This window comes from Pectinophora gossypiella, chromosome 10, assembly GCF_024362695.1.
Source record: "Pectinophora gossypiella chromosome 10, ilPecGoss1.1, whole genome shotgun sequence".
Taxonomy (NCBI): domain Eukaryota; kingdom Metazoa; phylum Arthropoda; class Insecta; order Lepidoptera; family Gelechiidae; genus Pectinophora; species Pectinophora gossypiella.
Window position 1 is genome coordinate 12917991 of NC_065413.1, and position 10722 is coordinate 12928712.

Below are 10722 nucleotides of genomic sequence, written 5' to 3' on the forward strand. Positions count from 1 at the left end.
CTATTATATATTAACAAAACCGAATCCAAATATGAATTTGGATCTTAGATAATTGGTATCACGTGGTTTACAAGATTTGTGCCCGGTTAATGGCAACAGTCTCGCCTATCATATTATATTTATTTAAGCCCCATATAACGGCTAATAGCCCGCATTGGAGCAGCGTGGTGGAGTATGGTCCATATCCCCTCCGGTTGATTGACGGGAGGCCTGTGCCCAGCGGTGGGACGTATATAGGCTGTTTATGTAAGCCCCATATAAGGCTGACGAAGAGTGTATGTATATTACATTCTCATATCTACACCTTATGTTATGTTATTGTATCGTTATTAGTAGTTTAATCGAGTTGGTTAATTATATTTGTATTTTTATATTCAAATAAAAGAAAATAACTACAGATTGTTACAAAAAAATTAAAATATATTATTTATTTAGCTCTGATTTTATTGTTAATATTTGCTTTAATTATGTTGTTGTATATAAGTTCGAAATTTTTTATTAAAACGTATAATCAAAAAGGTCTCTTTTAATGGTATTACAATTTACGATTCCTTAGTAGGTATACTTTTTTTTATTTAACACATAATTTTCATCCTGAATAAATATTATTACTTGCCAAGTGTTTTTGACATTATAGATTATAATAATATTTTTACATTGTTTTAATTAATTATTTTTACACTATATTGCATGTATGTGTTTGCATGCGTATGAGTGTGCCAACGGCTGATAATACGGATATCGGCTAGAAGCTCTACTGATTCTTTATAAACTAGTGATATACTTTGTCGTGCTTCATTTAATCTCGTTTTCACTAAGGGACAATTATACGCGCGACATAATTATATGTCTAACGAAGTATCTGGCAGCATCAAACAGCCAACCTCGCGACAAAAATATCGACGACATCGAGCGCAGTCGCGATCCTAGCGACAAGTCTCCCGTGTAACTTGTCCTGTAATAAATAGAGATTTTCAACGGATGTAATGTTTCTGGTACTACAATAGCGTTTTTCTTTTCAGTGTACTGGGTGCAAGGTCAGAAATCGAATGGAAGAGAGCTGGCTCTCCTTGACTGCTATGTCTTCTGTCAGGAGAAGAGATTGAGGAGGGGAGATTTGTGGAAGTGTACGGGGAGCGACAGCTGTGAGTCCAGGTTCTTTGCAAACACGGCGAGGAAGGTTGAGTGGCAATATCTGAACCATAACCATGTACGTCCGCAGTACTTACTTGCAGACACAGGAAGTAATTAAATCATACATTGTTTTAAGTTTTTGCGGTTATATCGTCGTGGATATATTTATGATAGTATAGGGATATGAGACGTGGGAGTCTCATATCCCTATTTTAAACGCGGTAAGAACCCGTTATTACGTGTTTTAATTATAATTTAATCATAAATGTATCCACGACCATGACGAGTAGAATTGTCATACTAAAGAACTTTACTAAGTTATTAAACAAGGGCTGCGTCCACAGAATAGATACAAGAGGTTGGAAGGGCAACTAAGCGCGAAACGCGCGCCATACAAGAATGAGCATATAGTTAATACTTCAACTTTGCACTCCACTCGTCCGTCAAATTTACGATTCACGGAGCTCCGCGATACATACATACATAAATACAGTCATGAGCAATATAATGTACCCACTCTAGGACTCTGTCGCACTAACATATTTGACATTTAGTGAGACTTACAGTTCAATTTGTCAAAAACGTTAATGTGACATGGTACCAAAGTGCATACATATTAATGCTCGTGATTTTTAGTTTATTTCCCACCGGGGTAAGCAGAGACTATAGGATTCCATTTGCTTCGATCCTGACACACTTCTCTTGCTTCCTCCACATTTATCAATCGCTTCATACACGCACGCCGGTTCAGAGTAGATCGTACTAAACTTTTTCTAAGGACATCTCCAATTTGATCTATGTACCTAAGTCCCGCGATGCTATAGTAAAAGATCGCCTTGTGCATTATAACCTACAGGACAATAAATCATGCAAGGAGATCCCTCCTAATAGCAGGAAAGCTAAAAAGCTTAGTATGATCGGCTATTTATCAAAAAAATACTTTACATTTAAATTTTTATTTTTCATTTCAATTTATTATTTTTATTTAAATAGTACATAATATCTTACGAAAAATAATGATGTGGTCGGTTACTGGAAACCTAAACCTAATATCGCATTAATGCGACATGGAATCGCACTGTGGGGTAAGTCCCTTACTCAAAATGATAAAGACACTTAATTTAAGCATAAGCCTTAAATTTCAATTTCTTCGGCTTAAAAAAAAGATAATTTAAAAATTGATAATCAAGTAATAATAAAATGTGTTGTCTCTTACATTACATTTAAATTTTATTATAATAATAAAGTATATTTATCAATAAGCTTAATAGAAAAGACTTCCCGATAATCAGGCAGAGTGGAAAAAGCGCGGTAAAAATATTTATAACGGAACTTGCGCAAGAGTATGTTAGTGTAATTTGTTTAGTAGGTTGAACGGCCTCCGTGGTTCAGTGGTTGAGCGATGGGCTCACGATCCGGAGGCCTCGGATTCGAATCCCGGTGGGGACATATCACAAAAATCACTTTGTGATCCCTAGTTTGATTAGGACATTACAGGCTGATCATCTGATAGTCCGAAAATGAGATGATCCGTGCTTCGGAAGGCACGTTAAGCCGTTGGTCCCGGTTACTACTTACTGATGTAAGTGAGTAATCGTTACATGAGCCATGTCAGGGGCCATTAGCGGCTCAATAATAACCCTGACACCAGGGTTGATGGGGTTGGTAATTCTGCTCTCAACCCACACGATAGGAAGAAGTAGGTTGCATAATAATGCTTTAGTATTAGACTTCAATTGAAGTAGTTTTTTGCCATTCCAAGTAGAATTTTGAAAGTAAAATGGTAGTGATATGTTAGTGATGTTATACAATTTATATAAAATATTGAAATCTCGATTAATGTAAATGTACATTTCATTGTAGCGACTTTGACTAAAGACTTTTGTCTAACTTAAGATAAGACTCTTTACTAATCCTCAATGAAAAAAGGTAACTACTTTAACCAAATATTTTTTGAAAATTCGAGTTAAACTCTTTTTCAAATGAATATTTTTTATACAATTATTTTAAATCAAATCTCTTTAAAAGGAATTTTTAAAACTTCAATTGTTTTAGAAGAATAAGTGTTGTATTTAAATTACATTTTGAAAAGACTTGTTAACCAAAGACGTTCTTGGAATTTCCGGCTTAAAAACTCTAGTTTTAGTAGTAGAAATGTTAAACGGACTGTCAGTGTATTTTTTTATTGACATTATTATTATATGGTGAATTTGATTCTCTAGATGTACCTAATATTAAAAAAAGGATCTCAATTCAAGCAAAGAATTTTGGAATTACAAGTAAGCATAGCTTAGATTCACATTTTTATAATATACGTAAGTACAATATTTAATAATGTATACTATTTTACACATATTAATAGTCGTAATTTATTTATTGAATAGAAATTAAGAAAGAATAGTGTAGGGTGAACAGATTAACGTGGCGAAAAATTTATGTGACGAATCGTAGAGTTGAAATTGAAACGAAACATACCTAATCGACTATGGTGGGTAATTCTCTTACACGACAACTGGGCACCCTCAAGCCTGTTGTCTCAAACTTTTCAACCGGGTGATAACATTCAGCGCTTCCCATTTTTCCGGCGCAATATTTTATTTATTTATTTTTACAGTTTAGTTAATGCCATCTAAGGCAAACGTACAATAACTCTAAAAAATATTTTTTAAAGGTGGGTCGCACTTTGGTTGTGTTTTCGTAGGTACAAATTATAATAACGAGAATGTAAGACTTTGAGACCAGGGGATCGGTTAAGGCCAAATTTGCCACGTTTGTCAAATATTATTATTGACCTTTTTAGACCCCCAAATAAGGAAAAAAACGGGTGTGAATTTGTAGCCTCTGAATATGTGATGTATGAGACACGTATAACTAACTTTTATCTAAGATTTTAGTGTACGATTGTGTAAATCTCTCGTGATCTTAAGCGGTTACTAAAGTACCCAATTTACTCTACTCGGATGCGTTAAGGTTCGCGCATTGAATTCGGGTAAACACCAATTTGCTATTAGACTAGACAATTTCTATCTACGATCCCGTGACCTTTAAGCATCGGGCAGGATGAATTAGCTAGTCCAATAACCGCTGAACCAATAAAAAAAAACAAGCGTTGAACGTAAATATTTGACAGTCAAGAAAAGTTCAGTCGTTTTATTTATATAAATGCAGGGATTAGCTGCCTGGAAACTAATATTAGGAAGTCAAATTACTTTAATTATATATAACACATTTTTTTTTTAAATAGAACGTCTTGTGTCCTGTCCCCTGTTGTACAGGTTATGAGAAGCTGCAGTAGTTTTAGGCAGATGAGACGTTCGTTATATAAAAAAGGAAAAAGTATAATTTTGTTACCTACTGATTAAAGATATTTTTGAATTTGATAATTGTTTTTTAAATATTCACCGCTTGTTTATTTTTTATTGGTAAAGCGGTTGATGTTTAGAAGGTAAGAAGAATCGAAATGCATTAAATTTTATTTTACTACACATATTGCGTGATACGAATTATAAGTGTAAGTTTTACTATAATAAGTATGCCAAAGTAATTTCTTAGAAATAAGCCTATTTTTTGTATTATGATGACTCTTAAGATGATATATTTGGTAGGCATTTATTTCTGTGATATTTTTTGTAACTTAATTATATTTTATAAAGCGGTTCATAATTGGTTCGACCGTTATAGACGGTGATAAGACTCACCACATATCACGTTGGTCTAACATAAAGCTCGGTGAGACGTGGCTACTCGGTTCATCTTGCGATGGATATATCACTGACGAGCCGAATTGGGAATAAAGTGGTGAGGTTATGTTGGTGTGTCCATAAACCGGTGTACCAATTTGCCTCTTCTGTTTTATATTGTTCTTAAATTTAAATCATTTACTTTTCTTATTTTTTGTCTTTATTTCTACTTATTTACCTATCTAATTTCTCTAAATTATTTGTGTTTTTCTATGCTGTTTTATTTGGAACATAAATTAACTGTGTACTGGAATCAGCATCATTATAGTATTTGTGTGCATTTAAAAATATTGTTATAATGATATATATAATGATAATGATGTATAATAATTTAGAAAGTAAGTCGTGTAATGGATGTCTATTTATTTGATGTTATCGTGTGCTATTGCGTAATAAAAAAAATATTAATTTGAAGTAGTTTGTAACTAGATTTGTAAGTATTAAAGCGATGTTTCCACTAGGCCACAATTGCGCAACAGTTGACGCTAAACATAAGAAGCAACATCGCACAACATCGCGCAACGCTCCAACGATCTTATATGGACAAAGATTTTTATTGTTCGAATATATTACTATTACTACATCAGGCAGGCTCGAGCTAATACAACCCAAATGGCCACTGCTACCTTATAAGATCTATTGTGACCAAATCCCTAGTTTAAAAGTCCTCTTCTGACCAATCCGCTTGATAAGATCTTAGGAGTCTACAATAAGTCACGTCAAAAAAAAAGATCTTGTCTTTTTGGGAGATTAAGCTAGATGTTGAGCAATATGTTACGCCTCAATGTTGCCAATTGAACGTGTCTAGTGGGTAAAGACTACTGTTTTATTGGATTTCTTACTATAGCGAGCTTGGCGAATGATTGACAGATAAGTACCTAATATTGTGTCTAAAAACAGCTTGATGTTTTGAGTAACTAAAACGTAAGTCAAATTGTACCTAAAGCCAGATTATGTCCCACTGTTAGCACGGGTCTTCCCTTAGTTGCGACACACAATTGAGTGAACTAATTGAGTGAAATCACTGTTCAATAACTAACTATAGAGTGCTCTGCTTCGCGTCACTACTGCAGAAATAGTTTCCATAAAATGTACTGAAGTAAAACTTGTGGCCTTTACTCAACATTGGGACATATTAGTGCCGAATCGGGCGACACCAATTCACTTTTAACTTAGGCAATTTGACATGATTAAAATTATCTCTATCTCTTTTTTGCACTTATTCTAAGTGAAGGACGGCACTACTTTCATCATAATCATCAATTTAAGAGCCACGCTCTTGTCGGTATAGCAGTCTACATTATCAAAGGCCAATTCTTAGTATTCATTATTCTATTAAGTTTATTCTTAGGTTAATTCTTTGAAAGCGAACGTGTCTTATTAGGAAGTCAAAGAATTGGCCATTGAGACTACTTTAAGAGGTTTAAAATTAGGTGAAGTTTGTGTCCGCCCGAAAAGGCACCAGCGTCAAGCTTGCGTCGCAATAGTAACTATTTTAGGAGCATTTTCTAAAAATATGTACTCTCCCTTCCAGAGATACTCGTGGCCACCTCTCGTTACACGGGCAAACGTATCATTGTATACAACGACTACACGTATTACTGCAAGAAGCGATGTAAGAGGACGAAACACTGTGACTGGTACTGCTCTACCCACAACTACAGGGGCTGCAACGCTAAGCTGAGATTGGACGAGCATTTCCGTATCGTTAGAACTACGAACGGTCACACACATCCACCCGCTAAATATTGTATTAATAATGGAAAATATATAAAGTTATAGTATAATTTAAATTATAATACATCGTAACTTATAGTGACATCGTAACTAATACTGAGGGGGATGATTCAAGTCATGATTCTGAGTTAATATCAAGTGGATTTTTCCGTCGTATGGTTGGGGCGAAAATTATATTTATTTGTATCAAACTGGGGGCCTTAGCCGAATTCGTTTGTAACTTGACAAGGGCCCTTGGTTATCTCTACTAACCGACCTGACGTTCCTGAAAAAGACAAAATTCATAATATTTATTTTAAGATAGGTAGGTAACAAAAAATGCAAACCGTTCTATATCGTCGTCGTACTATGAAAACCTCGCAAAAAAAAAGAAACATTTCTTTTGTTTTCTATATAGTTTGAAAACCTCGGGAGCTGTACCGTACATATTAAAATTCAATAAAGACTTAATCAAATACAACATCGAATAAGAACCTCCTGAATTACTACTTATGATCGCATTTGCGGTGTTGAATGATAAATACGTATAAATTGTAACCCTCCTCTTCCTTTCCCCCTAGTTATATTTTCTATCCTGCTTGATTTTAGGTGTTTGAATATCGTATGGCTTTCTAGGTATGTGCGTGGTTAATGGCTATAGGCCTATTATATGGGACTTAAACATAGGTAGCGAGGAAGTAGGTGTACATACTTTCCACCTCAGCCATGATGCTATCTCTTTTTCTTCTAGTCTTTTTAGAAGAAGAAGAAGAGATAGGGATGTAGGGCTGCTCTTCCAGTCCTCGCGTTCTTGTGCAGTCTCTGTAGCCGCCGTAGCCGTGATGCTATACTATGTAAAAAAATATAAACATTGTTCCTGCGAAAAAAAAAATACTAAAAGGATTTTTCCTTCTGTAAAGTTTAGTTATAGATACTTTGTAAGTACGAGGTTTACACAGTACGACGGCAGTATACTGCCTATACTATGCCTTCTTACCATCTGGGGCCTGTTTCATAAAACTTACAATTGTAAATTACAACGACAATTGACAACATTTCAAATTTTTAAGCCGTGGTTTTTTTGTGCTATTTCGAAAGTACTTGTTTAAATAGAAGACACGTATTTTTTCTTTTCAAGATTTTTCCACTAGAAGTTACAAAAAATATTTTTTGAAAATTGGATTCTGCCATTGATAGAATGAAGGCAGTATAATGTAATGTACCTTTGCATGCGTATTTAAAACAAGTCGCAAACAAAGTGTCATGTTATGTATGACATTTACTTTTTTTATAATTTTTATGTAAAGGTCTGAACTTATTATGCCTTCCTCTTCTGACCTCGTGGATTTTTCAATATATTTCTATTATTACTGAATTAAAAAATCTGAAAAAATGTGTTTTGTGTAAATCCTAGAAATATCTCGAAATGGTTTTCGATTTAAGGCGCCTTAGTAAAAATGAAATGTTGTCAATTTGGTGTTCATTAAGTAGCTAATAAAAAACTGCAAAATATTTGTAATCACACACTCCGCAATGTTCATCAAATAGTCTTTGTAATTTACAATTGTATGTTTTATGAAATAGTCCCCAGGTAAGATCGTGTTTAGTTTCAATTTTAAATTTAACCTTAGTGTAGATTTTTGGTTTGTGGTTGTCTTAGTATTACGTACATGCAATAATAATACCTCAGTAATGTTGCCTTATTAATTATTATTATCATTATAAAAGTGTGAATGAAAAATATCTTAAATAGTATATATATATAACGTCCCTTAGCTTACAACACCGCTTAAGTCATTTTTACCAACTTTACAGGAGACGAAATAAAATGTCTTATTTAAAATATCTGTAGATTTTTTTATTGCTACTTAATACATACTCTAGTTAGCGGTTAATAAATAATTATTTATACTTATTTTGACGATTTACTTTATTTTAACCTTTATTTTCTTCATCCAATGGCATTAATATGTAAAAACCGCCAATTTTCGACTTGAGCGGTGTTGTAAGCTAAGGGACGATATGTAACTTTACTTTTTCATTAGTAAATGAAAATGAAAATGAAAATGAAAATGAAAATGAAAATATTTTATTTCACTTTACAAAGTAAATTCTAAGTTAGGGTTGATGACTCCTTTTAAGCATAAAAGCCTGTGTTAGGAGCCAACGCTCTTCCGTAGTAAACAAGTGAATATTTGTAAGATTAGGGTAAGAGTGAAACATTAAATAATAAAAAAAAAATAAAAAAATAAAATAGCTCCTTTCTTTTTGCTTTTGTAGATATATGCTAGTTTTAGTCTTAATATTTATATTATTAAAGCATGTTTAATATATAACTATAATATAATATATATATAATATAACTATAAGTAATATGGTTATTCTACTCAGCCATTTTATCCATATTATTCCGGCCAAGTACTTAAAGTCATATGCGGTAAAAAAAAGTATAACATCATCCATCCATATATTTTTAAGGTATATAGGTAGTTATCTATATGAGTCTTTGTATTATTGTTTCTTTAATTAATTGTGTTACCTAATAAAAATAAAAACATAACACTAATAATCAATGTTATTCTTTCAGAAACGATCATTGAAGGAACTATGTATAAAACAAGATCAAAGAAGGGTAAAGAGTTGCTCGTGGTAAATAGTTACAGGTATTACCTTAAGAAGGTTTGCCGCAAGACGAGAAAGTTCTTATGGTGCTGTTCGACGCATTATGGAAGAGGATGTGTGGGAAAAGTCACCCTTTCTGAACAAGGACTTGTAGTATCTGCACATCTTATTCATAACCACGAGCCCAACGAATAATTCATTCCAATAAAACCTTACACCCGAATTCCAAGATGTTAACTCGAACTAAACGGTTTGCGTGGTCCAGTGGTTGAGCGTCGGGCTCACGATCCGGAGGCCCCGGTGGGGACATATCACAAAAATCACTTTGTGATCCCTAGTTAGGTTAGGAAATTACAGGCTGATCACCTGATTGTCCGAAAGTAAGATGATCCGTGCTTCGGCACGTTAAGCCGTTGGTCCCGGTTGTTACTTACTGATGTAAGTATGTAGTCGTTACATGAACCATGTCTGGGGCCTTTGGCGGCTCAGTAATGACCCTGACACCAGGTTTGATGAGGTTGGTATTCCACTTCACAACCCACACGTTAAGAAGAAGAACTCGAGCTTTTCTCCACTCCGTTTTCAGTTGACGCGACCTTACGGCAGACCTCGAACTCAGCTCAAAATCGTTTTTCTTGGACGTCTCAACCTCACCTCGAGTTTACTCCAGTGAGGTTGAGTGAAGGTATGATTTCATTCAATTCGTATGTATTGTCTATATTTTCATATTATTTTATTGGCAGTGTAATAAGGCTGACTCCAGTGAGTAAAGTAGTAAAATACCAAAATGCTCAGCTAAGGCCGAGTCGAGTGGATGAAGATTCAAGTTAACATCTTATAATACGGGTTAAGTCTTATTACATATAGATACAAAATATATTAAAATTAGCAACTTAAGTATAGTTTGTGATGTCTAATCTAGGTAAGTAAATGTTACCTGTAGCGTGTTTTCATATAGGCGATAAATTTTAATTAATATAACTAATACGTTCGAGTAACAGAAAGCTTGGTGAAGAGTACGTACTCAGTTCATCTTGTGATAGATGTATATACCGCTAGCCCTCTAGACTAGCCCAATTGGGTATACAGTCATGAGCTAATGTTATGCTGATCGTATTATCGTAAAATTATCTTACTCTTTGTAGTTTTTCTTGCTGTTGTTGTGACATAAAGTTTTATGTGTTAATTAAAAAGTGTATTAATTTGGAACCCGATTTAATACAAAATGATGCCAGTAAATTTAATCACATAACACCTTTCGTACCTATGTTTTATTTTCTTTTTATCGTTTGTTTAATTAATGTGTACAATAAAGAGTATAATAATAACAGATAAAATTGACTATGTACTTTCTTTTTTTGTGCTTGTATTGGATAAATTGATGGTTTTTAATAAATTGGTATTTTATTTTTTTACTAAACGATTTGACCTTCGGTTCGTTCGCAGATATATCAAGTTTTACACAAGATTTTTGATAAAAATTATTATACACTATTTTTGTGTACTTATT